The 24,923-nt window shown below is 37.0% G+C and overlaps 1 protein-coding gene across 9 annotated transcripts in view; it reads left to right on the top strand.

Moving 5' to 3' along the window:
* Positions 1-24,923, top strand: part of BBS9 (Bardet-Biedl syndrome 9) — a 602,892-nt gene that overhangs the window by 102,077 nt on the left and 475,892 nt on the right. The gene's annotated exons all lie outside the window — the stretch shown is intronic.

The following is a 24,923-nucleotide window of genomic DNA, read 5'->3' on the forward strand; positions in this document are numbered from 1 at the left end:
GGGTACACATACCAGAAGTGAAGGGGAAAAGTAGAGTTGATTCCAGACTCTTAGTAACTTTTACCTGAAATGCTTGTTTATTTTCTACCAAATTTTATATATTTTTAAAATTATATAAACAATCTTTTTACTTTTCACTTTGTGTGACAGGAAACTGGCTTAACATGTCTTTATTCATGAACTTTAGATATATAGCTCTTTTTGAGTGATGAAAATTAATGAAACTACTTTAAGAAGTATTTTTCCTTATTACAACACTACTGTATTGTTTATAAATTAGAGAATACAAGGTCGGGCACGGTGGCTCATGCCTGTAATCCCAGCACTTTGGGAGGCTGAGGTGGGCAACCACCTGAGGTCGGGAGTTCAAGACCAGCCTGACCAACATGGAGAAACCCCATCTCTACTAAAAATGCAAAATTAGCTAGGCGTGATGACACATGCCTGCAATCCCAGCTACTCAGGAGGCTGAGGTAGGAGAATTGCTCAAACCCAGGAGGGAGAGCCTGTAGTGAGCCGAGATGGCATCATTGCCCTCCAGCCTGGGCGACAGAATGATATTCTGCCTCAAAAAAAAAAAAAGAAAAAAAATTAGAGAATACAGTTAAATGAATACAAAACAATTACGACTGTGGATATTGTTAAATTTTATGACTAATTGTGATTGCTAATTTAGAATTTTATATATTTATTTATATACGCATGCATGCTTTAAACAAAACGAGTTCTACTGTTCATTATAAGCTTTTCCCTTACAATATACTGTGCCTATCCTTCTATGGCAATATGTATAAATCTACCTCATCATTTAAAAAACATGTAATTTATGAATATTTATACAACGTATTATAATATGTGCTAGTAGGATTTTTATTTTTAATGTATTTTTAATTGACAAATAATTTTATATATTAATGGGGTAAAATGTGGTATTTTGATCTATGTGTACATTATAGAAAGATTAAATCAAGCTAATTACCATATCCATAACCTCACCAACTTATTTTTTTGCGTGTGTGGTGAGAACATTAAAAATCTATTCTTTTAGCAATTTTGAAATACACATTACATTATTATTAACTGTGGTCACCGTGCAGTACAATAGATCATTAAAACTTCTCCAGTCTAATCGAAACTTTGTTCCCTTTTACCTCATCATTTTTAATGGCATACAATTTGTGTTTTACACATGCATATACATTATAATTAATTTAATCAGTAATTTGTTGATGTATATCTAATGCTTTCAGTAGTTTTTATATTTATAAATCATTGAACTTATTTGTAATTCTTTATATATTTGTTAAAAATATAAAACGAATACATTTTTGTTAAAACAAAACTGAAAAGTTCCTTTCATTTCCCTTCTGCAGATGAAATCTCACTCTTTTGCCAAGGTAAATGAAATAGTGAGCAACCTTGCACTTGGATACAATGTTCAATGCGTTTATAAACATATTTGATTTTGTTTTATGTTGTTTTACATAAATGAGATCACTTTGTAGATTAGCTTGTAACTTCCTCATTTCAGTTACATGGACATCTTTTCATGTCCAAACACATAGACTTTTGTTCTTCTTTGAGCTATGAACAATTCTGTATTTAGATATTTCATTATTTAGTCATTGAGATTGCTTCTAAAATTTCAGTTGTGGACAGTGTGTTTTTGCATTGGTTCACTCTGCCTTAGTATGTATGCCTTCACAGTAAAGTTCATGGGTGTGTATCCTTTTGATCTGTCTGTGACATATATTTTAGCATTTACATTTAATTTCACTTAGGAGTAGTGGTGTGTGTTGATCTTGTGGTGGAAAATAGAGGCAGTTGGCTAAATATTCTAGAAAGTTTGCAGAGAGCTTGATCAAATAAGCTCAGAGGAAGAGGTTCCTCACTTCAGGATTACCATGTTCATTTAGTACCTTCTTTAAAAACCATTTAAATTAACCTTCTCACTGAAAGCCCATGTGACTAATGGAAGATTTTCATAGACTTTCCCCTCTGTGAAAATAAATTGATAAAGGTTCAGGAGTTATCAGCTCTAAGTATGCTTCTCGGTAATGGATACTTATTCAAACTTTTATTCTTGTGACAATTAAGGTCAGTAGAAGTCTGGCTTTTTGATGGTTCAGATGACAGATTTCAGTGGATAGAAACAGGGCTTCTCTAGAAATCATGTCAACTGCTTTCTGATGAGGTGAAAGCCTGCTCTTTCTGTCCTCTCTTCTCTCCCTCTCCTCCCTCAACCTCAAGAATAGAGAGCCATTTCATATACAGTGGACATTGTTTGCTCCATTAAATAAGAATAGTCTTTTCAGACTGGTTGCTTATTATCTAAGTACTTTTGGAAAGAGGGATATAAATAAGCCAATATTTAGGTCACCATTTTTGCTAAAAAATCTTCTAACACATTTGCCTTCTTGCAAAGATTCAATATACACGTTTGAACATGTGATTTTAAAAAAATGTATGCCCAGACTTTGGTCATCATGTCCCATGGCAGAGTCTGGCAGAGTCAGTCATTGTTTTTTTTTTTTTTTTGAGACTGGGTTTTGCTCTTGCTGCCCTCGCTGGAGTGCAATGGCGCGATCTTGGCTCACCGCAACCTCCACCACCTGATTTCAAGCAATTCCCTTGCCTCAGCCTCCTGAGTAGCTGGGATTACAGGCATGGACCACCGTGCCTGGCTAATTTTTGTATTTTTTTTTAGTAGAGACAGGGTTTCTCCATGTTGGTCAGGCTGGTCTCGAACTCCTGATTATCTGCCCGCTTCAGCCTCCCAAAGTGCTGGGATTACAGGTGTGAGCCACCTCTCCTGGCCCTTGTTTTTATTTTAACTTAAGTAACATGCTCATTGTAGAAAACTTCATATGAAGTTTGCATTAAGAGGGAAAAAAGTATTTTCTATTTTTGCCACTGAAAGCTTTAACCAAATGAGTATTTTGGGATATTTGTTTAGCCTTTTTACTCTGAATTTATATGCCGTAAAGTGGATTCATATTGTATTTACTCATTTGTAGTCCTTTTCTCACTTTTAAGAATATTGTGAGCACTTCCCCAAGTCAATAATTACTCTATTGCAATATAAATCTAAATGGTTGTAAAGAATTCTGTGGTATACCCCTATTAGTGGAATTGTTTCTAATATTTTGCTTAAAAAAACTGTGGTTATAAATTACCAGTATTTGAATCTCTGTGAGTGTTCATCTCTGATATTTCTTTAGGATCAAATTCCCAGGACTGGATAATTGGAACAAAAAGCATTTGAGACATGCTTTAAATTGTCTTATGTCACAGAGATGGGCTTACTTTATGTTTTCATCAGCTGTGTGTAATATCTGTACCAATACCAGTTAGTATCATTTTTTAAAAGTTTTTAAGAGTTCCTAATCTTTGTCAGGCAAAAATGACATTATATTTGCATAATTTATAACAATAATAAAAAATATATTGGGGACTTACTTGGGGCTACTACTTATGACTACGCTAAGGATTTAAACTAAACTTTCTCACTTAATCCTCAAAGCAACCCTGTAAAATAGGTGATCATTCTCCTTTTAGGCATGAGAAAATTTAAGATTGGCAAGATTAAGCAATCTGCCCATGAACACATAGCCTATGAGTGTTGGGTTATCTTTTTAACCTTTTTTTTTTTTTTTTTTTTTTTTTGAGATAGAGTCCTGCTCTGTTACCAGGCTGGAGTGCAGTGATGCAGTCTCAGCTCACTACAACCTCCGACTCCCTGGTTCAAGCGATTCTCCTGCCTCAGCCTCCAAGTAGCTGGGATTACAGGCACGTGCCACCATGCCCCAACTTTGCTTATTTGCTTAACATACAGTGTTTTAATTTTTTATTATATCAAATATTTTAATCTTTTGTTATGGCTTCTGATCTTTGTATTCTCTTTAAGACCTTTCCTATACTAACATTCTAAAATATTTTTATGTATTTTCTTAAATTTATTTTTAGATATAGACTAGGCATGGTGGCCCACATCTATAATCCCAGTGCTTTGGGAGTCTGAGGCAGGCAGATTGCTTGAGGCCAGGAATTCAAGACCAGCCTGGGCAATGTAGACCCCATCTCTAAAATATATATAAAAAATTAGCCAGGCATGGTGGTGCTGAACACCTGTAGTCTCAGCTGCTTTGGAGGCTGAGGTAGGAGGATCCCATGAGTCCAGGCATTTGAGGCTGCAGTGGTTGTGCCACTGTACTCCAGTCTGGGTGACAGAGCAAGACCCTGTCTTTTTTTTTTTTTTTTTTGAGATGGAGTCTTGCTCTGTCGCCCAGGCTGGGGTGCAGTGGCCGGATCTCAGCTCACTGCAAGCTCCGCCTCCCGGGTTTACACCCTTCTCCTGCCTCAGCCTCCCGAGTAGCTGGGACTACAGGCGCCCGCCACCTTGCCCGGCTAGTTTTTTTTTTTTTTTTTTTTTAGTAGAGACGGGGTTTCACTGTGTTAGCCAGGATGATCTCGATCTCCTGACCTTGTGATCCGCCCGTCTCGGCCTCCCAAAGTGCTGGGATTACAGGCTTGAGCCACCGCGCCCGGCCAAGACCCTGTCTTAAAAAAATTTGTGTAAAGATTTGGTTTACAGTAGGGCTCCTGTTTCCCCCCTGCCCCAAACATTTATCCAGTTGTCCAGGCACCTTTTGTGAATATTATTTTTTCATATGCTAAATTCCCATAGTCATTAATTTACTTTTAGGCTATTTATTTCCTTTGATTTGTTTGTCTGTAGTTTATCTATAATGAATGCCATACCATATAAAAATATTAATGTACAGTATGCTGTGTAGGAGGACTAATCATTCTTCATTGTTTTCTTTTGTTTCTTTTTTTTTTTTTTTTGAGACAGGGTCTTGCTATGTTGCCCAAAGTGGAGTGCAGTGGCATGATCATGGCTCACTGCAGTTTTGACGTCCTGGGCTCAACTGAATCTCTCACCTTAGTTTCCTGAGTAGCTGGGATGACAGGCAGGTGCCACCCTGCCCGGCTAATTTTTTTATTTTGTAGAGATGAGGTCTTGCTGTGTTTCCCAGGATGATCTTGAACTCCTTGGCTCAAGCAATTCTCCCACCTTGGCCTCCCAAAGTTCTGGGATTACAGGCGTGTGCCACTGGGCCTACCCATTGTTCTTCTAAGAAATTTCTGTGTTATTTTTGCTCCTTTTCACTTCCCCCTTGAACTTTAAAAGATAGTTTATTGAGTTCCATGAAAAAAATTATTTTAGAATATTGTTTGGCATTGCATTATATCTATAAATTATATTAATGCATAACTGTCACGTTTGTGATAGAATTTTTCCTATCCAGGAACACAGTATGTCTTATTTATTTAGGTATTCTTTTATGTCTTTCAGTAAAAATTTTACATTTTACCTGTATTAGTTTTTTGGTTGATTAGATCGTCTCTCTTTCCTCCCCACTTGCTCACTTCCTTCTTTTCTTCCATTTATGTGCCAGCACCCTGGTAGGCACTATGGATACAAAATCGAGGTCTTTGGCTTCTTTAAGTTTGGGGAGGGAGTAAACATTAAGTAGATAATAATTGAGTAGATAGCAAAGGTGTCAAATCACAAGTATTATGAGGGAAAAGATACCATGTAATAAGGGTGTATCTTAGGAGTATATTACTTAATTTGATCTTACTTAATTTAACCTTCCTGAGCAAGTCAAGATCTCAAAGTTGACCTAGAGTCAGTGTGTTGGGATCCTAATTGCTTGGTGGCTATTGTGAATGAAATCTTTATTACTTTAAAACATTTTTTGGAGGGGAGGGCAAGGAGAAGACTAGGTAGGCAAAGCTATGTTGATAGTTATTTTTCCTACACAATAGATAACATTGCACTCTACTCTGGCTTCCATTGATAGAAAGAAGTCAGCTTTCAGTGTTTTTCTCTTTGCTTTTAAGACATTCTGTGTGCTTCTGCAGTTTCTTATCAGGTATCTAAGGGAGGATTTATTTTTATTTGTCCTATTTGGGATTTATTGGACTTAAAGCTGGATTAGCATTGGTGACTTTCAACAGTTCTGGATAATTCTCAGCCATTATTTCTTTGAATGTAGCCTTTTCCATATTTTTTCTATTATGTACCTGTGAAAATCCAGTTCGATGTAAGTGAGACCATTTTACCCTATTGGTTTCTCTTAACTTCACATGTATTTTCCATTCATCTCTATTATTTTGATGCATCTTGGATTTTTTTAGATTTGTTTTGCTTTCTAAATCACTGCTAGTTACAAATTTTTATTAAAACTGCTCTTAGAGTTTTGTTGTTTGTTCACTCTTAATTATTATATTTTTTATTTCTCAAAGTTCTGTTTGTTCTTTTAAGAATTTTGCTTGGTCATTGATAAGGTCTCTTAATCATTTTTAATACCTGCTTTTATTTCTTTCAACAGAAAGTGTAATATTTTTATATTTTCTGTCAATTTCAGTACATGCAGTCTTTGCAGTTTTCATCCTGTTCTCTGTTATTTTTGCTGGTTGTTGGTCATGTTGCCTTCAATTTTTTGTGTATTGTAACTTTGACTTTGAGGTCATATTATTTTGAACATTATCAGTGGGAATGATTGGTGTCTTTCTTCAAAGATTTGAGTAAACTTTTGTCAGATGTTTGGTGGTACTTCCAACCCAGTATCGCTTTATACTAAAATCACAGATTGAGGTTTCTTGGGTCGTCCAGTAGAATGAATTTAGTCTGCAAACCCACATTAAAATCAGTTTGGGGTTTATGAATTCTTAGGATAGATTTTTTTTTTTCCTTCATCTGGTTCCAAGTTTTGAGATGTGTACTTTATTTTGCTTTCTCCTGGGCTTGAGGGGGAATGCTATTTACAAGTTCTTCTTACAGTAGAGGTAGAGCTCTTTGTGGTCTTTGCTTTATACTGGGGCAGAGGATCTACGAGATTCCCCACAAAAGGTGGTCCACACGTTTTTTCTCCTTTACTGTGTCTCATTTGAGGGCATGAAAACTGAAGCTTATGGTTGTCTGATTTAGGAAAATGCCCCAGCAGCAATTTTTACCTTTATGGGGTTCACACTTTTACTTAGTTTTTAGCTTCTAAATTTTATTTACTTGTTTTTTTTTGCCGCATATTGATGTACGTAAAAGTACTGCTTTGAACAAACATTTTATACGATAATTTCAGTGTGAGAATCAGGGTATTATCTGCTGTTCGTCTCCTCTACTTATTGTTTGATTTTATTTACATTTGCAAGCAATTAAAGAATTCAGCATCAAGTTTTGTCTGCTAAAGTGAAACATTGAACATTTTATATTTAAATTAGATGTTGCTTATAAGCATATAAAGTGTTACTGTAATGATAGACCATGTTTAATTTTGAATCATAAAGGAATTTAGAAATTATGTCATTAGTTACCTACACTATGCGTAACATTCAGTTGGAGAAACAGTAGGAAGATTAGAAGACGTGGTGTTGAGTTTGGGCCTTGCTGCTTACCAGCTGTGTGTCCTTTAACAAATCATTTGAACTTTCTTGAGCCTTAGGTCTCTCCACAGTAAATGAGGGCAATAACTCTTGACCTTCCCAAGTTATAGAATAGTTGGATGTGCTAATAATATATGGACCAGAGTTGTAAATGGCTGTTACTGTTAATTCTGAAGTCTTTCATTTGGTTCTGTTAATTTCATTGGACTCCTGTGAGAAAAGGTCATCAATGCATTCATAGATTGCTACCGTTGTTCCTCATACCCTCTTAAAACCTGTCTCAATTCTTTAGCCTTCCTTGTTTAATTTCCTCTTTGTATGACATTGGAGCTCAGTTAACTTTTAGATCACAGAGCAGAAACCAAGAATTTTGAAAGCTGATTTAGAAATATCTATTGGAATATACAAGGAGTGTTATATAGTTACACATGTCCTTCACATTCATATCTGATGCAGCTGAATTCCTGTGTTTTAAGACATAAAATAAAGCCAGCCTTTGATAGAGAATAGTAAAAGCCTATGCAGTATCCAATTCATATTGGGAAGCTTTGTGATGGGATTGTATTGCGTATTTGTCAGCAGAGGGAGCCTTTGTCTCACTTTTTGATTCCAGAAGTCTTATAGTAGTGAGATTTTAAAAAGCCAGAATCTTTATGGGAAATGCTTGTTTCCTCACCTAGGCCTGAGTAGGAACCAGTTTTTCTTTTGTTCCTGGAAATGAAAAACTTTTTGTTTTTGTTTTCTGAGTTCTTGATAGTAGTTGCTCCCAAGTTCCTTAAAAATGATTAATGCTGAGTTGTAACAGAGGTTCTCAATTGCTATCCTCTCTTAAAGTTTTGGATGGTCTTAAGATAATGGATGAAAAAAGAGCTAATGTAAGTAAGTTAAAGCTAAAATTCGTTAAGTTAGAGGACTGTACTTAGTGCTGACATTTTTTACTTCCTACTTACTTGTATTAGTATTGTCTTTTAAGAGAATATTGGTGATTATAATCTATTTCTTAAAAAAATTTCCTGATTGGGGCCGGGCAGAGTGGCCTAGGCCTGTGATCTCAGCACTTTGGGAAGCCGAGGTGGGCAGATCACCTGAGGTCAGGAGGTTCAAGACCAACCTGGCCAACCAACATGATGAAACCCTGTCTCTAATAAAAAATACAAAAATTAGCTAGAAGTGATGGCACATGGCTGTAGTCCCAGCTACTCAGGAGGCTGAAGCAGGAGAATTGCCTGAACCCAGGAGGTAGAGGTTGCAGTGAGCTTAGATTGTGCCACTGCACTCCAGCCTGGGTGACAGAGCGAGACTCCATCTCAAAAAAACAAACAATCAAACAAACAAACAAACAAAAATCCTGATTGGGCATTTTACAAGGTTGGCAACCCTATCATGTTCTCCAGTAGTTTCTGAAATGTTACAGTTGAATGAAATTCATGAGCCTAGGAATCACAGCTTTACTGAGTACTTTAGCGAATAAAAATTGACATTTCTGAATTGAACCATTTCCAACTTCCTGGCACATTTTTTCCTAACTTTCCTCTGAGATCTTTTCTATCCTTTGGTATGTAAAGAGTGAGACTTAATAACTAAGTTATCTGATATCCAAGGTATAAATAAGTGTATGTGCTGGGTGAAGTTGGTTTGATACTTTTTAAAAAGCGTGCTAAATTTCGGTTTAAGATTGGCATACATTCCTACCATGTTCTATGTACTGTACCAGGTAGTTAATTCTCTCCTCCCCTCCTTTAGTCTTCCTAGTTACCCAGTGGGGTATAGAGATTATAATAAGGCTTATTTTGCATTTGAAGATACCGACTGAATGAAATTAAACAAAGTACCCAAGTCACATATCTAGGATGTGTCTGTGAAAGCCAGAATTCCAAACCTTATCATCTTGTGTTTCTGATTCAAAAATCATTGCCCTTTCCACTACTTATTGGTACTGTATCTACATTTGATACTCTTTCCATATTTGTTCAATTTGTTGTTTTATGATGTACCATCCTGCTTTGGAAACAGGAAACAGTCAGGGAGTATCCTAATTAGTGCCCCTTTTTGGTACTTTGCCTGCTGATAATAATCACTTGTTTGGTATTGAAAAGAAAAAGACTTTGCACCCAGGCTCTAATAATTATTAGAGCTTTAAGTTTAATCTGAGTATGCTTTTGAAGTCAGAGTTTTATGAAATACTAAGGGATCTAAGGATCATTTTGCTCCTTTGGTGTCCACTTTTGGCTTCCACAATTTATTCTTTGTGGTTGAATGATTTTTCTCCTAATTTGTATATTTTCCTTGTAGGGTTCTCAGCCATGCTTCCTTTATTTCCTATTTTTTTATATTGTCTTTCCAGTAGGCTTTCTCTCTTTATTTTTTTTTTTTTAAGAGCAGCTTAACCTTAATCTTTCCGCTGTCTTCTTAATAGATCTTAGTGTATCTAGTATTAGGTATACAATGAGTACTTAGTCTTTTGACTTAGTTCTAACTCTGTAATACCGAGATGGATACTAAACTCAGTAATAATTTTTAATCACAGTCTCTTAAGTGTCACATGTCAAAACTAATTATTTCAGAACTTTCACCATATGTTATTTTTACTTTGATGCTATTCATTCATTCAATAAATACTTTTGGTTCTAGTGGATACGAGGGGCTATCAGGGATGGAGAGTCATGGTGAATAAAACATAATGGCAGTTCTTACAGAGTTTTCATGTGACTATAGTGATACTTTCTTTTATTATACTTTAAGTTCTAGGGTACATGTGCATAACGTGCAGGTTTGTTACATATGTATACTTGTGCCATGTTGGTGTGCTGCACCCATCAACTCGTCAGCACCCATCAATTCATCATTTATATCAGATATAACTCCCAATGCAATCCCTCCCCCCTCCCCCTTCCCCATGATAGGCCCCGGTGTGTGATGTTCCCCTTCCCGAGTCCAAGTGATGTCATTGTTCAGTTCCCACCTATGAGTGAGAACATATGGTGTTTGGTTTTCTTTCCTTGTGATAGTTTGCTAAGAATGATGGTTTCCAGCTACATCCACGTCCCTACAAAGGACGCAAATTCATCCTTTTTTATGGCTGCATAATATTCCATGGTGTATATGTGCCACATTTTCTTAATCCAGTCTATCACAGATGGACATTTGGGTTTTTTGCTGCTATAAAGACACATGCACACATATGTTTATTGCGGCACTATTCACAATAGTGTAGTGATACTTTCAAACATTTTGGTCCTCTTGGTGATAATTCATATTGCTAATCTGGAACTACAATTTGACATAGTTTCTTGTTTTCATGATGGTTCAATTTAGTTAAACAAATATTTTTGGAGCACCAACATATAAGAGACTATGCTCAATGCTATGAGCTAGAGAATGAAAAGAAAATTAGCTTCTCTTTAAGGACTTATGATGTAAGGGCATTTAGGGCAGGGTTATTTTACTTGGAGTATTTGGCTGATGGGGTTGGGTGAGAGGGAGTACTATGTTTATTTAGCAGACATAAACTGAGGAGTTCTTTTGGATATCTTGTTTATGAATTTATACTTAATTGTGGAGGTACTAGAGTATCTTGGAAGTTTTTGAGTGGGTTGATAACATGATTGCATTTGTATATTAAGATGAATATTTTGGTATATTTGTCTCTATGACTTCTACTAAACATACGATATTTTAACTACTTCCCTTAGAAGAAACCAAAGAAATTTAAGAGACCAAACAATGGCTAAATTGCACATTGAAGTCTGTGATAGGAATGGACAGTTCAGGAAATTTAATGTCGTAATTATCCCTAATTCATTTTGATTTGCCTTTTAAAACCTTGTAAGTTTAAATCATGTTGAAACTCAGCTGATAATTTCCTGGCTTTAGTTTTTTTTTTTTTTTTCTACAACGTTAATTAATTGGTCACAGTGAGTTCATTGTAAACTAGAGTTTTTTTCTTGTTTCTTCTTTTGATATGCTAATAATTTAAGATTAAGAGAGTTGGTAATATGTAAAAAGCAAATAGCTTTGAAGTTAATGCTTTATGAGACTGATATTATTGCAAGTGAGGAATATTTATACAAAATAAAGTATTTAATTTTTTTTTTTTTAATATTTTTAGAGTATTCTCTGGGGTCTTGTCATGATTGGCTATTACCTTGAGTAGTTTACCTTACTTTGAAACTGGTTATATTTTTTAAATTTATGCCTCAAAGTTATAGTCATTCTTTAATAATTTTTCTTTTGGATAAAGGAGAAGAAAGGAATGCTAAAGTATACGGGCTCTTCTGTATGATGTTGTCTGTCTTGTCTTTCTTAGGGAGTCATCCTGTAAGAAAATATCAGTATTGGGTTGGGGGAAGGGAGAGAGAGAAAGAGCGAGGAGGACATGAATGTGAGTGTGTGTGTTGGGGTCAGGTTGTGCAAACAGGGACAGCTCATTCCCCATTCCCAGATTCTGGCACACTCACAATATTCTTCTTTAGAGATTTCAGTAGTTAGCATGTTAAGAAAATTGCTATTTTGAGTAAAGTTAACTTAAAATAGGCAGAAAATCATTTGAACAGCCAACAGTTCCCACAGACCTAAGCTCCGAGAGACTTCTCATAGTTTTTAAAGTCTTAACCCCCTCACCCATTTTTGGCAAAAAAGATGAATTTCTGAGTGTGTATGTGTGTGTGTGTGTGCATGCACTCTTTCTCACATTACATTTTATCCATTTTTCTCTGAAGGAATTTTTTCCCTTTATTTTTAAGTTTTTCAATTTTAAGTTTGGTCTATAAGGAATAGAATAACCCAGTAATATCAATTACTTAACATTTAGTGAATGCTTACTACGTACTAGGCAGTATGTATTTTAATTATATTTAATCCTTATTGCAGTATCATGTAATATTCTCTTCTATTACTTTACAGATGAGGAAACTGATAGAGCTCCCAGGGGTCTGGGATAAGGATGCAGCAAACTTGTCCTGAAGTTGTGGCTTTGCCATCAGTTCTAATGAGCATGTCATCTTCATCACCAGTGTCTCTCTGCACCCAGTCCCTCCCCTCCCAACACCTTCCACACACGTCTTTTTAAATCCATATCTCTCTGCATGGTGTTCCATCTGCTTTTGCTTCTCTAATTGCTTGGCAAACTCTTTCTCAACTTGCAAGACCCAGTGTTCTGAAGCTTTTAATCATCCTCCCATAGCCTTTTAAATTACTTTAATATATCTCTGTTCTTACATTGTTGTACTATTTAATTAACTCCCATATTCACCCAACTTTCGAGAGTAGCGACTGTGTCTCTCCTAGCACATACAAGGTGTGCAAGGAATGTTCATAGAATTTGTTGAATGAATATGAGGTATGGAAAATGTTATCAAAACTTTCATGATCGTTGCATCTGACAAAATAATTCACCCAGTATTTTGTGGATGCAAGCAATAATATAATGTTTAGGGCCTTCTTTTAAACTCTAAAATTGCATTCATATTGAACCCATCACATATAATGCTAATTTAATCAATGGTTATAATTTTCTTATATTATGTTATTAACCTTGTTCACAGTTTAGGGGAAAAGATTGTGATAAATAGCTTGACAGAACACTTAGTAATGGTCTTTGTGAGGCAATTAAAGTTTGCTATTAAAATTAGACACATTAAAATGTCAAAAGACAAGTTCATAGGAGAAGTTAATATGTAGACTTAAATTTTATTTTCTTGTATCTTAAAGCAATTAGTCTCATGAGGCTATTTATTGGAGTAACACTTGATTTATAGTTGAGAATTTGTGTAACTTTTCCTGGTACATCATTTAAAATATTAGCTATTTAGCTCAACATATGCATTCTGTTTATTCATTTCTTCTGTTTGCTTCAGGTTTTAAAATGTATTTATTTATGCCTAAGATTTTAAACTTAGAATCTAATTGGATATTGCATTATTATTAGGCACTAATTATCTTTAGAATGTTCAAACAGAAACAGAATATGAGGGAGAGAGTAATAAGAAAGAAGCTAGCTATTCTTTCAACTAATTAACAATTATTAGTTACTAAGCATAGCCAAATAGTAGCATGTAGGTACCAAAAGTACCATCAAAACTATGGTGGTAGTTTTATTTGCATGATGATATGAGTGAAAAGTACGAAAATGATATTTAATGGCAAATTTACAATCCAGCAAGCTCTAGATATCCATCTACTATTTGTTTTTAAGGCAGTATCTGTTAGAATCCTACTCTGAATATTTTTAAGTCTTTGTTCATAGCAAACATGTTGTATCATTTTTGAGGTAGGTTTGCAATAAAGATTAATGTGTTAGTGTTTCAGTCTTTCTGTAACAATAACAATTTTTTTTCCATGCCTGCGTAAAATGAGCAAAATGAGCGGAAGTTCCACAGACTTTTGGACTCTTCTGTTCTTATGTATCAGTCTCTTGATGTTTCCTGTCTGCCTTTTTGACTACCTATACAGCTGTTTTTTGTGTATTTTTCAGACTTGGAGAAAGACCAAATATTTTTGACAGCTGCATGCTGAACTGCATATATGCTTGGCCATAGGTCACGTTCGCATTTCTTCACTTGTATTTTTACTCAATGTGTAAAAGAAATATGAGCATAGAGAGATTCAAAAAACATGTAGCGTGCTGAGTAATGTTAGTTTTCTTTCATGTTTGCCACACCACTTACTCTGCTGCATATATTCCACAGGAAGACAAAGACAGAGGAATGGAGGATATGGCATTCAGGTCTGCCCTCCATGAGGCCCTGGTTGCCATAATAATGAAGGATGGAACATGTTCTGGGTGATGCATGGTAGAAAGAACTTCTGGGCAGGGAGACACACACACACACACACACACACACACACACACTACTACACTTCATGAATAGATTATAATTTTCATGAATAGATTATAGTTTAATAGAGAAGACTGTTAAATTTAGCTGTCTGATTCACATTTAGTTGATTACCAGTTTATGCATCATGTTAAAGCTTTGACTATATGATATTTTAATGCCAGAAAATGAGACATACTATTTAATAAATGTTCATGATATGAAGCCGCCATAATGGAACTCTTCTGCCTCTACCCACCCCCTCCCCCCGCAACCCCACAGGCATGAATTTCTTTTTGCCTTTAAAAATGAAAAATAATTGATTTTTAAAATTCTCTCAAATTGATCTTGGTCAGTTCTTTCTCAATTTGTTTCCAGATCTTACAAGTAATATTTCAAATCACAACAGTTGTTTTTCTCTTAGTGTGCTCAAAATGACTAGAATAAAATCCAGATTTTAAATTCTGGTGAAATCTCCTAGTTTTTTTCCTATTTAAAAATTACTTTTTTCCCGTACGGTTTCAGCATAATTTTTGAGGAGACATTGTTAAGATATTGTCATCTTTTCAATTTGTGCTTTTATGGTTCATGCTCTGTTGGTGAAACATGATCCATTGCACTGTGGATCAAGTATAACTTCCTCTGCACCTTTTTCTGTGTTCCTTTTCCGTCCAATAATTTCCCTCTACTTTTACGGTGGACTGCTATTCACTCTGCCCATCTTTTGCAGTCCAGGGTGCATCCTATCTGTCATGAAACCTTTCCTGGGAATTTTATTGTAATGAAGTTCTTTGATTTTCTGCAGCATTTAGTCTGTTTTACAACACCTAGATTTTGTATGTTAATGCATATTATTTTAATAAATGGATATGAATTTTCCCTCCCAGGGTTTCAGTGTGTTATAATGGAGCCAGATGGATTCCTATTTGAATATTAGTTGTCACTTTCTAACTCTTTGACATTAGACAACTTGTTTAAGTTCTGTGGGTTTCAGTCTTCTCATGTATAAAATGGGACTATTGTCTACTTTTTAGAGTTATTAAAATTATGACTAATAATGCCATTTAAATGTTTAACAGAAGGCCAGAAATGTAACAGGTGCTCAGTAAATGGCAGTAGTAGTTAATATTGCTGTTGTTCCATATTTCTTACAGCTCCTGATATAATACTGAGCATGTGGTAAAGACTCTTTGAGTATGGTTCATGGCAAGGTCATTTAAATAGCTTCTGAAATCCCATTGCTTTTGTGAAGGCTTCCTGTTGGCTCTGTTCTGTCAGAATGACAAAACTTTCATGGCTTTTTCTGGACTGTTCTTTCTATTCCCATTATCTGTAAGGGGAGCCTTTGGTATGTATTCTGAAGTGGTTTCCAAAACAGTGATTTGAAGGATTTATTTATTTATTTTTGAGTAATGTTTTGGATCAATCCCTACATTTTTCTAAACATCAGTAGCCAAGATTGTAATAAATAAAGCATTTTTCACATACTTTGTATGCAGTGTGAAACACATGGAATAAAATCTCAGCCAATCTGAGGTACAGCTGAATAAATTATTTTGCCTAGCTTACTTCAGCTCAACAGACATTTATTAATGTATCTCCTATGTGCCAGGCATTTTATAGTTGCTGGATTTACAAAGATGAGTAAGATAGGGTTTCTGCCTTTGCATTAGTCCAGGGCAAATGAGAGACACAAAAACAGACCATTTCAATAGATGATGTGTTCTAAGATGGAGGTGGAATGGGGGCTCTGTGGGAGCTCACATGGAGGGTGATTGAAGCGGAATGAGAAGACTTATGGGAAGATATGAGTCTTAGCCTGTGATGTCTCTCAGAGGAAAAATGCACTGATCACTTGATTCAGGGACAGAGACCTGACACAAAGTGACTTCAGTATCTATAGGAGTGAATTGCCTGCAGAGTTCAGAGGAAGATTTGGCTCCAGGTGAGGCCTGATGCACTGGCTCAAACAGTGTCTACCATGGCTCTCTTTTTTATTTTTATTTTATTTTTTTATTATACTTTGTGTTCTAGGGTACATGTGCACAATGTGCAAGTTTGTTACATATGTATACATGCGCCATGTTGGTGTGCTGCACCCATTAACTTGTCATTTACATTAGGTATATCTCCTAATGCTATCCTTCCCCGCTGCCCCTACCCCACAACAGGTCCTGGTGTGTGATGTTCCCCTTCCTGTGTCCAGGTGTTCTTACTGTTCAGTTCCCACCTGCAAATGAGAACATGCGGTGTTTGGTTTTCTGTTCTTGTGATAGTTTGCTGAGAATGATGGTTTCCAGCTATATCCTTGTCCCTAAAAAGGACACGAACTCATCCTTTTTTATGGCTGCATAGTGTTCCATGGTGTATATGTGCCACATTTTCTTAATCCAGTCTGTCACAGATGGACATTTGGGTTGATTCCAAGTCTTTGCTACTGTGAATAGTGCCGCAATAAACATATGTGTGCATGTGTCTTTATAGCAGCATGATTTATAATCCTTTGGGTATATACCCAGTAATGGGATGGCTGGGTCATATGGTACATCTAGTTCTAGATCCTTGAGGAATCGCCACACTGTTTTCCATAATGGTTGAACTAGTTTACAATCCCACCAACAGTGTAAAAGTGTTCCTATTTCACCACATCCTCTCCAGCACCTGTTGTTTCCTGACTTTTTAATGATTGCCATTCTAACTGGTGTGAGATGGTATCTCATTGTGGTTTTGATTTGCATTTCTCTGATGGCCAGTGATGATGAGCATTTTTTCATGTGTCTGTTGGCTGTATGAATGTCTTCTTTTGAGAAATGTCTGTTCATATCCTTTGCCCACTTTTTGATGGGGTTTTTTTTTCTTGTAAATTTGTTTGAGTTCTTTGTAGATTCTGGATATTAGCCCTTTGTCAGATGAGTAGATTGCAAAAATGTTCTCCCATTCTGTAGGTTGCCTGTTCACTCTGATGGTAGTTTCTTTTGCTGTGCAGAAGCTCTTTAGTTTAATTAGATCCCATTTGTCACTTTTTGCTTTTGCTGCCGTTGCTTTTGGTGTTTTAGACATGAAGTCCTTGCCCATGCCTATGTCCTGAATGGTACTACCTAGGTTTTCTTCTAGGGTTTTTATGGTATTAGGTCTAACATTTAAGTCTCTAATCCATCTTGAATTAATTTTCATATAAAGAGTAAGGAAAGGATCCAGTTTCAGCTTTCTACTTATGGCTAGCCAATTTTCCCAGCACCATTTATTAAATAGGGACTCCTTTCCCCATTTCTTGTTTTTGTCAGGTTTGTCAAAGATCAGATGGCTGTAGATGTGTGGTATTATTTCTGAGGACTCTGTTCTGTTCCATTGGTCTATATCTCTGTTGTGGTACCAGTACCATGCTGTTTTGGTTACTGTAGCCTTGTAGTATAGTTTGAAGTCAGGTAGCGTGATGCCTCCAGCTTTGTTCTTTTGACTTAGGATTGTCTTGGCAATGCGGGCTCTTTTTTGGTTCCATATGAACTTTAAAGCCGTTTTTTCCAATTCTGTGAAGAAACTCATTGGTAGCTTGATGGGGATGGCATGGAATCTATAAATAACCTTGGGCAGTATGGCCATTTTCACGATATTGATTCTTCCTATCCATGAGCATGGTATGTTCTTCCATTTGTTAGTGTCCTCTTTTATTTTGCTGAGCAGTGGTTTGTAGTTCTCCTTGAAGAGGTCCTTGACGTCTCTTGTAAGTTGGATTCCTAGGTATTTTATTCTCTTTGAAGCAATTGTGAATGGAAGTTCATTCCTGATTTGGCTCTCTGTTTGTCTGTTACTGGTGTATAAGAATGCTTGTGATTTTTGCACATTAATTTTGTATCCTGAGACTTTGCTGAAGTTGCTTATCAGCTTAAGGAGATTTTGGGCTGAGACAATAGGGTTTTGTAAATATACAATCATGTCATCTGCAAACAGGGACAATTTGACTTCTTCTTTTCCTAACTGGATACCCTTGATTTCTTTCTCTTGCCTGATTGCCCTAGCCAGAACTTCCACCACTATGTTGAATAGGAATGGTGAGAGAGGGCATCCCTGTCTTGTGCCCGTTTTCAAAGGGAATTTTTCCAGTTTTTGCCCATTCAGTATGATATTGGCTGTGGGTTTGTCATAAATAGCTCTTATTATTTTGAGGTACGTTCCATCAATACTGAATTTATTGAGCATTTTTAGCATGAAGGGCTGTTGAGTTTTGTCAAAAGCCTTTTCTGCATCTATTGAGATAATCATGTGGTTCTTGTCTTTGGTTCTGTTTATAGGCTGGATTACGTTTATTGATTTGCGAATGTTGAACCAGCCTTTCATCCCAGGGATGAAGCCCACTTGATCATGGTGGATAAGCTTTTTGATGTGCTGCTGAATCCGGTTTGCCAGTATTTTATTGAGAATTTTTGCATCGATGTTCATCAGGGATATTGGTCTAAAATTCTCTTTTTTTGTTGTGTCTCTGCCAGGCTTTGGTATCAGGATGATGTTGGCCTCATAAAATGAGTTAGGGAGGATTCCCTCTTTTTCAATTGATTGGAATAGTTTCAGAAGGAATGGTACCAGCTCCTCCTTGTACCTCTGGTAGAATTCAGCTGTGAATCCATCTGGTCCTGGACTTTTTTTGGTTGGTAGGCTATTAATTATTGCCTCAATTTCAGAGCCTGCTATTGGTCTATTCAGGGATTCAACTTCTTCCTGGTTCAGTCTTGGGAGAGTGTAAGTGTCCAGGAAATTATCCATTTCTTCTAGATTTTCTAGTTTATTTACGTAGAGGTGTTTATAGTATTCTCTGATGGTAGTTTGTGTTTCTGTGTGGTCCGTGGTGATATCCTCTTTATCATTTTTTATTGCGTCTATTTGATTCTTCTCTATTTTCTTCTTTATTAGTCTTGCCAGCAGTCTGTCAATTTTGTTGATTTTTCCAAAAAAACAACTCCTGGATTCATTGATTTTTTGGAGGGTTTTTTGTGTCTCTATCTCCTTCAGTTCTGCTCTGCTCTTAGTTATTTCTTGCCTTCTGCTAGCTTTTGAATGTGTTTGCTCTTGCTTCTCCACTTCTTTTAATTGTGATGTTAGAGTGTCAATTTTAGATCTTTCCTGCTTTCTCTTGTGGGCATTTAGTGGTATAAATTTCCCTCTATACACTGCTTTAAATGTGTCCCAGAGATTCTGGTATGTTGTATGTTTGTTGTCATTGGTTTCAAAGAACATCTTTATTTCTGCCTTCATTTCGTTATGTACCCAGTAGTCATTCAGGAGCAGGTTGTTCAGTTTCCATGTAGTTGAGCGGTTTTGATTGAGTTTCTTAGTCCTGAGTTCTAGTTTGATTGCACTGTGGTCTGAGAGACAGTTTGTTATAATTCCTGTTCTTTTACATTTGCTAAGGAGTGCTTTACTTCCAATTATGTGGTCAATTTTGGAATAAGTGTGATGTGGTGCTGAGAAGAATATATATTCTGTTGATTTGGGGTGGAGAGTTCTATAGATGTCTATTAGGTCTGCTTGCTGCAGAGATGAGTTCAATTCCTGGATATCCTTGTTAACTTTCTGTCTCGTTGATCTGTCTAATGTTGACAGTGGGGTGTTGAAGTCTCCCATTATTATTGTATGGGAGTCTAAGTCTCTTTGTAAGTCTCTTAAGGACTTGCTTTATGAATTTGGGTGCTCCTGTATTGGTGCATATATATTTAGGATAGTTAGCTCTTCCTATTGAATTGATCCCTTTACCATTATGTAATGGCCTTCTTTGTCTCTTTTGATCTTTGATGGTTTAAGTCTGTTTTATCAGAGAGTAGGATTGCAACCCCTGCTTTTTTTTGTTCTCCATTTGCTTGGTAGATCTTCCTCCATCCCTTTATTTTGAGCCTATGTATGTCTCTGCATGTGAGATGGGTCTCCTGAATACAGCAGACTGATGGGTCTTGACTCTTTATCCAGTTTGCCAGTCTGTGTCTTTTAATTGGAGCATTTAGTCCATTTACATTTAAGGTTAATATTGTAATGTGTGAACTTGATCCTGCCATTATGATATTAACTGGTTATTTTGCTCGTTAGTTGATGCAGTTTCTTCCTAGCCTCGATGGTCTTTACATTTTTGCATGTTTTTGCAATGGCTGGTACTGGTTGTTCCTTTCCATGTTTAGGGCTTCCTTCAGGATCTCTTGTAGGGCAGGCCTGGTGGTGACAAAAATCTCTAAGCCTTTTGCTTCTCTGTAAAGGATTTTATTTCTCCTTCACTTATGAAACTTAGTTTGGCTGGATATGAAATTCTGGGTTTAAAATTCTTTTCTTTAAGAATGTTGAATATTGGCCCCCACTCTCTTCTGGCTTGGAGAGTTTCTGCCGAGAGGTGTGCTGTTAGTCTGATGGGCTTCCCTTTGTGGGTAACCCGACCTTTCTCTCTGGCTGCCCTTAAAATTTTTTCCTTCATTTCAAGTTTGGTGAATCTGGCAATTATGTGTCTTGGAGTTGCTCCTCTCGAGGAGTATCTTTGTGGTGTTCTCTGTATTTTCTGAATTTGAATGTTGGCCTGCCCTACTAGGTTGGGGAAGTTCTCCTGGATGATATCCTGAAGAGTGTTTTCCAACTTGGTTCCATTTTCCCCCTCACTTTCAGGCACCCCAATCAGACGTAGATTTGGTCTTTTTACATAATCCCATACTTCTTGCAGGCTTTGTTCATTTCTTTTTCTTCTTTTTTCTTTTGGTTTCTCTTCTCGCTTCATTTCATTCATTTGATCCTGAATCGCTGATACTCTTTGTTCCAGTTGATCGAGTCGGTTACTGAAGCTTGTGGATTTGTCACGTATTTCTCATGTCATGGTTTTCATCTCTGTCATTTCGTTTATGACCTTCTCTGCATTAATTATTCTAGCTATCAATTCTTCCACTCTTTTTTCAAGATTTTTAGTTTCTTTGCGCTGGGTACGTAAATCTTCCTTTAGCTCTCAGAAGTTTGATGGACTGAAGCCTTCTTCTCTCAACTCGTCAAAGTCATTCTCTGACTAGCTTTGATCCGTTGCTGGCGATGAGCTGCCCTCCTTTGCAGGTGGAGATGCGCTCTTATTTTTTGAATTTCCAGCTTTTCTGCCCTGCTTCTTCCCCATCTTTCTGGTTTTATCTGCCTCTGGTCTTTGATGATGGTGACATACTGATGGGGTTTTGGTATAGGTGTTCTTCCTGTTTGATAGTTTTCCTTCTAATAGTCAGGACCCTCAGCTGTAGGTCTGTTGGAGATTGCTTGAGGTCCACTCCAGACTCTGTTTGCCTGGGTATCAGCAGCAGAGGTTGCAGAAGATAGAATATTGCTGAACAGCGAGTGTAACTGTCTGATTCTTACTTTGGAAACTTCCTCTCAGGGGTGTACTCCACCCTGTGAGGTGTGGGGTGTCAGACTGCCCCTAGTGAGGGATGTCTCCCAGTTAGGCTACTCAGGGGTCAGGGACCCAGGTGAGCAGGCAATCTGTCCGTTCTCAGATCTCAACCCCTGTGTTGGGAGATCCACTGCTCTCTTCAAAGCTGTCAGACAGAGTCCTTCCCGTCTGCCCAGGTCTCTGCTGCTTCCCCTGTTGTTGTTTAGCTGTGCCCTGTCCCCAGAGGTGGAGTCTACAGAGACAGGCAGGTTTCCTTGAGCTGCTGTGAGCTCCACCCAGTTTGAGCTTCCCAGCAGCTTTGTTTACCTACTTAAGCCTCAGCAATGGCGGGCACCCCTCCCCCAGCCTCGCTGCTGCCTTGCGTTTAGATCGCAGACTGCTGTGCTAGTAATGAGGGAGGCTCCGTGGGCGTGGGACCCTCCCAGCCAGGTGTGCGTATAATCTCCTGGTGTGCCCATTTGCTTAAAGCGCAGTATTGGGGTGGGAATTGCCCGATTTTCCAGGTGTTGTGTGTCTCAGTTCCCCTGGCTAGGAAAAGGGATTCCCTTCCCCCTTGCAGTTCTCAGGTGAGGCGATGCCTCTCCCTGCTTCAGCTCTTGCTGGTCGGGCTGCAGCAGCTGACCAGCACCAATTGTCCAGCACTCCCCAGTGAGATGACCCCAGTACCTCAGTTGAAAATGCAGAAATCACTGGTCTGTATCCTTCTTTTTTCTGTGGTGAGAACAAAAATCTACTCGCTTAGCAAATTTCAAGTGTCCATTATTATTCACTGTAATCACTGTGCTATGCATTAGGTCTCCAGAACGTATTCGTATTATAACTGTAGGTGTATATCATTTGAGCAATATTTCCTCATTTTCCCCATCCCTGAACCCTGGTAAGCACCCTGCTACTCCTTGTTTCTATGAATTTGACTTTTAAAAAATATTCCACAAATGAGTGAGATCATGTAGTGTTTGTCTTTTGTTGTCTGGCTTATTTCATTTAGCATGGTATTCTCTAGGTTCGTCCACGTTGTTGTAAATGGCAGGAGTTCTTTCTTTTTTTCTAACATGTGAGGTGATATCTCACTGTGGTTTTTGTTTTACATTTCCCTGATAATTAGTGATGTTGAGCACCTTGTCATATACCTGTTGGCCATTTGTATGTCTTATCTGGAAAAATGTCTATTCTTGTCCTTTGCTCATTTTTGAATTGGTTTGTTTTTTTGTTATTGAGTTGTGTGAGCTTCTTATATATTTTAGAAACTAATTGCTTATCAGATACATGGTTTGCAAATATTTTCTCCCATTATGTGCTTTTTATGGATTGTTTTCTTTGCTGTGCAGAAAAGTAGTTTGATGTAGTCCTCCCCCTTCTTTTTTGTTTTGCTTGTACTTTTGGTGTCCTATCCAAAAAATCATTGCCAAGACCAATGCCGTGAAGCTTTTCACCATATGTTTACCTTCCGGGAGGTGTGCAACTTCAGAACTTAGGTTTAAATCTTAAACTACTTTGAGTGGATTTTGATTGTATAGTGTAGATAAGGATCCTTTTTTTTTTTTTTGGCATGTGGATATCCAGTTTTCCCAGCACCACTTATTGAAGAGACTATTCTTTCACCATTGTGTATTCTTGGTGCCTTTGCTGAAGATTAACTGATAACCTTGGAGCTCTTGTACAAATATACTTATTTTACAAATGAGAAGGCTGAAGCTACAGGAATATCAGTAACTTGTTTATAAAAACGACAATTGTTAGAACCATAATTAAAATAAGAATTGATGCCTTAGTAGGACCTGGGAATCCTATCATTGAAAATTTGGATGATTTTTATTGCAAAGACCTTGCAGCATTTATTTTGGCTACTTAGAGGCATTTTTATACTTATACATTTTTGTTGATTGCAGACAGGTAGGTTTGCCAAATAGCTAGATGAGATTCTTTTTGTCTGATTGTGTCTCTGTGAATACATGTGTACAGCATGCATACACATGCAGCATACATATAAACTCATATCTGTTTTAGAAACTTTTAATAGCATAGTGGATAAGGATAACATTAAAAAACAAAGCTTAGGCTGGGCGTGGTGGCTCATGCCTGTAGACCCAGCACTTTGGAAGGCCAAGGTGGGCGGATCTTGAGGTCAAGAGATCGAGACCATCCTGGCCAACATTGTTGAAACCCTAAAAATACAAAATAATACTACTAAATACTACAAAAATACAAAAATTAGCTGGGCGTGGTGGCGCCCGTAATCCCAGCTACTTGGGAGACTGAGGCAGGAGAATCACTTGAACCCAGGAGGCGGAGGTTGTGGTGAGCTGAGATCGTGCCACTGCACTCCAGCCTGGCCAGAGAGTAAGACTCTGTCTCAAAACAACAACAACAACAACAACAACAAAACCAAAAAAACGTTAACAACAACAAAAACAAAGCTTAAAACAGTAACTGTAAAGCCTACTATACATTATGAAAGAATCTGAGTATTGAGAGAATACTTTTCAAACAGCATTAATATAAACAATTTTTATCTCTCTAAAGAGATTCCTGAATGGTTCAGATGTATGTTTAGTGAACATTCATTCGCAGACCATACTCATCCTAGAATATCTTTCAGACTACTTAAGGTTGATAAATCTATTGTATTAGTTGAGATGGGTTAGAGTATAGTGCAGTAATAAGCACTCCAAAACTCAGTTTGCTCTCTCTCTTTTTTCTTTTTTTTTTAGCCTCCTTTGGTGATATGTTTTCTTCTTAAAAGTTGCTTAGCTATATGATTGTCCTTAGACAGATACAACAAGAAGAGTATCATCTATTTCTATGCAATTTGATTTCTTTTGAGCTCTTTTTAAAATCTAAGTATACTATTTAAGATTGTCACTGATATTGAAGGTGATATAGAATAGTTACTATAGTACTTATTGTATATGGTGTATGAGCTAGAGATGACAAGGTACAAGACTGGCCTTTTATTTATTCCCTTAATGAGTAACTTAATTTTCCTCTAACATAATTTTTCCCTATGTAATACATTATAAGATATACTAATCACACTAGCAGGACATGAAAGGTTATAGTCACTAGATCTTTCTCAGATTAGGGATACTAAACTGTATCATAGAAATCATCATCATTACCATCATCTCAGTAAATTTTAAGAACTGTGAATATTGTACTTAATATTGATAGACTAATAGTAGAAGACACCTCAGAATCAGTCCATAGTTGAGGGCAATCAGGGATTAGTATTTTTCACTATTAGTAATTTTTCACACCCAATGCTG

Source organism: Trachypithecus francoisi, unplaced genomic scaffold (genome assembly GCF_009764315.1).
Source record: "Trachypithecus francoisi isolate TF-2019V2 unplaced genomic scaffold, Tfra_2.0 Lachesis_group4, whole genome shotgun sequence".
Classification (NCBI taxonomy): domain Eukaryota; kingdom Metazoa; phylum Chordata; class Mammalia; order Primates; family Cercopithecidae; genus Trachypithecus; species Trachypithecus francoisi.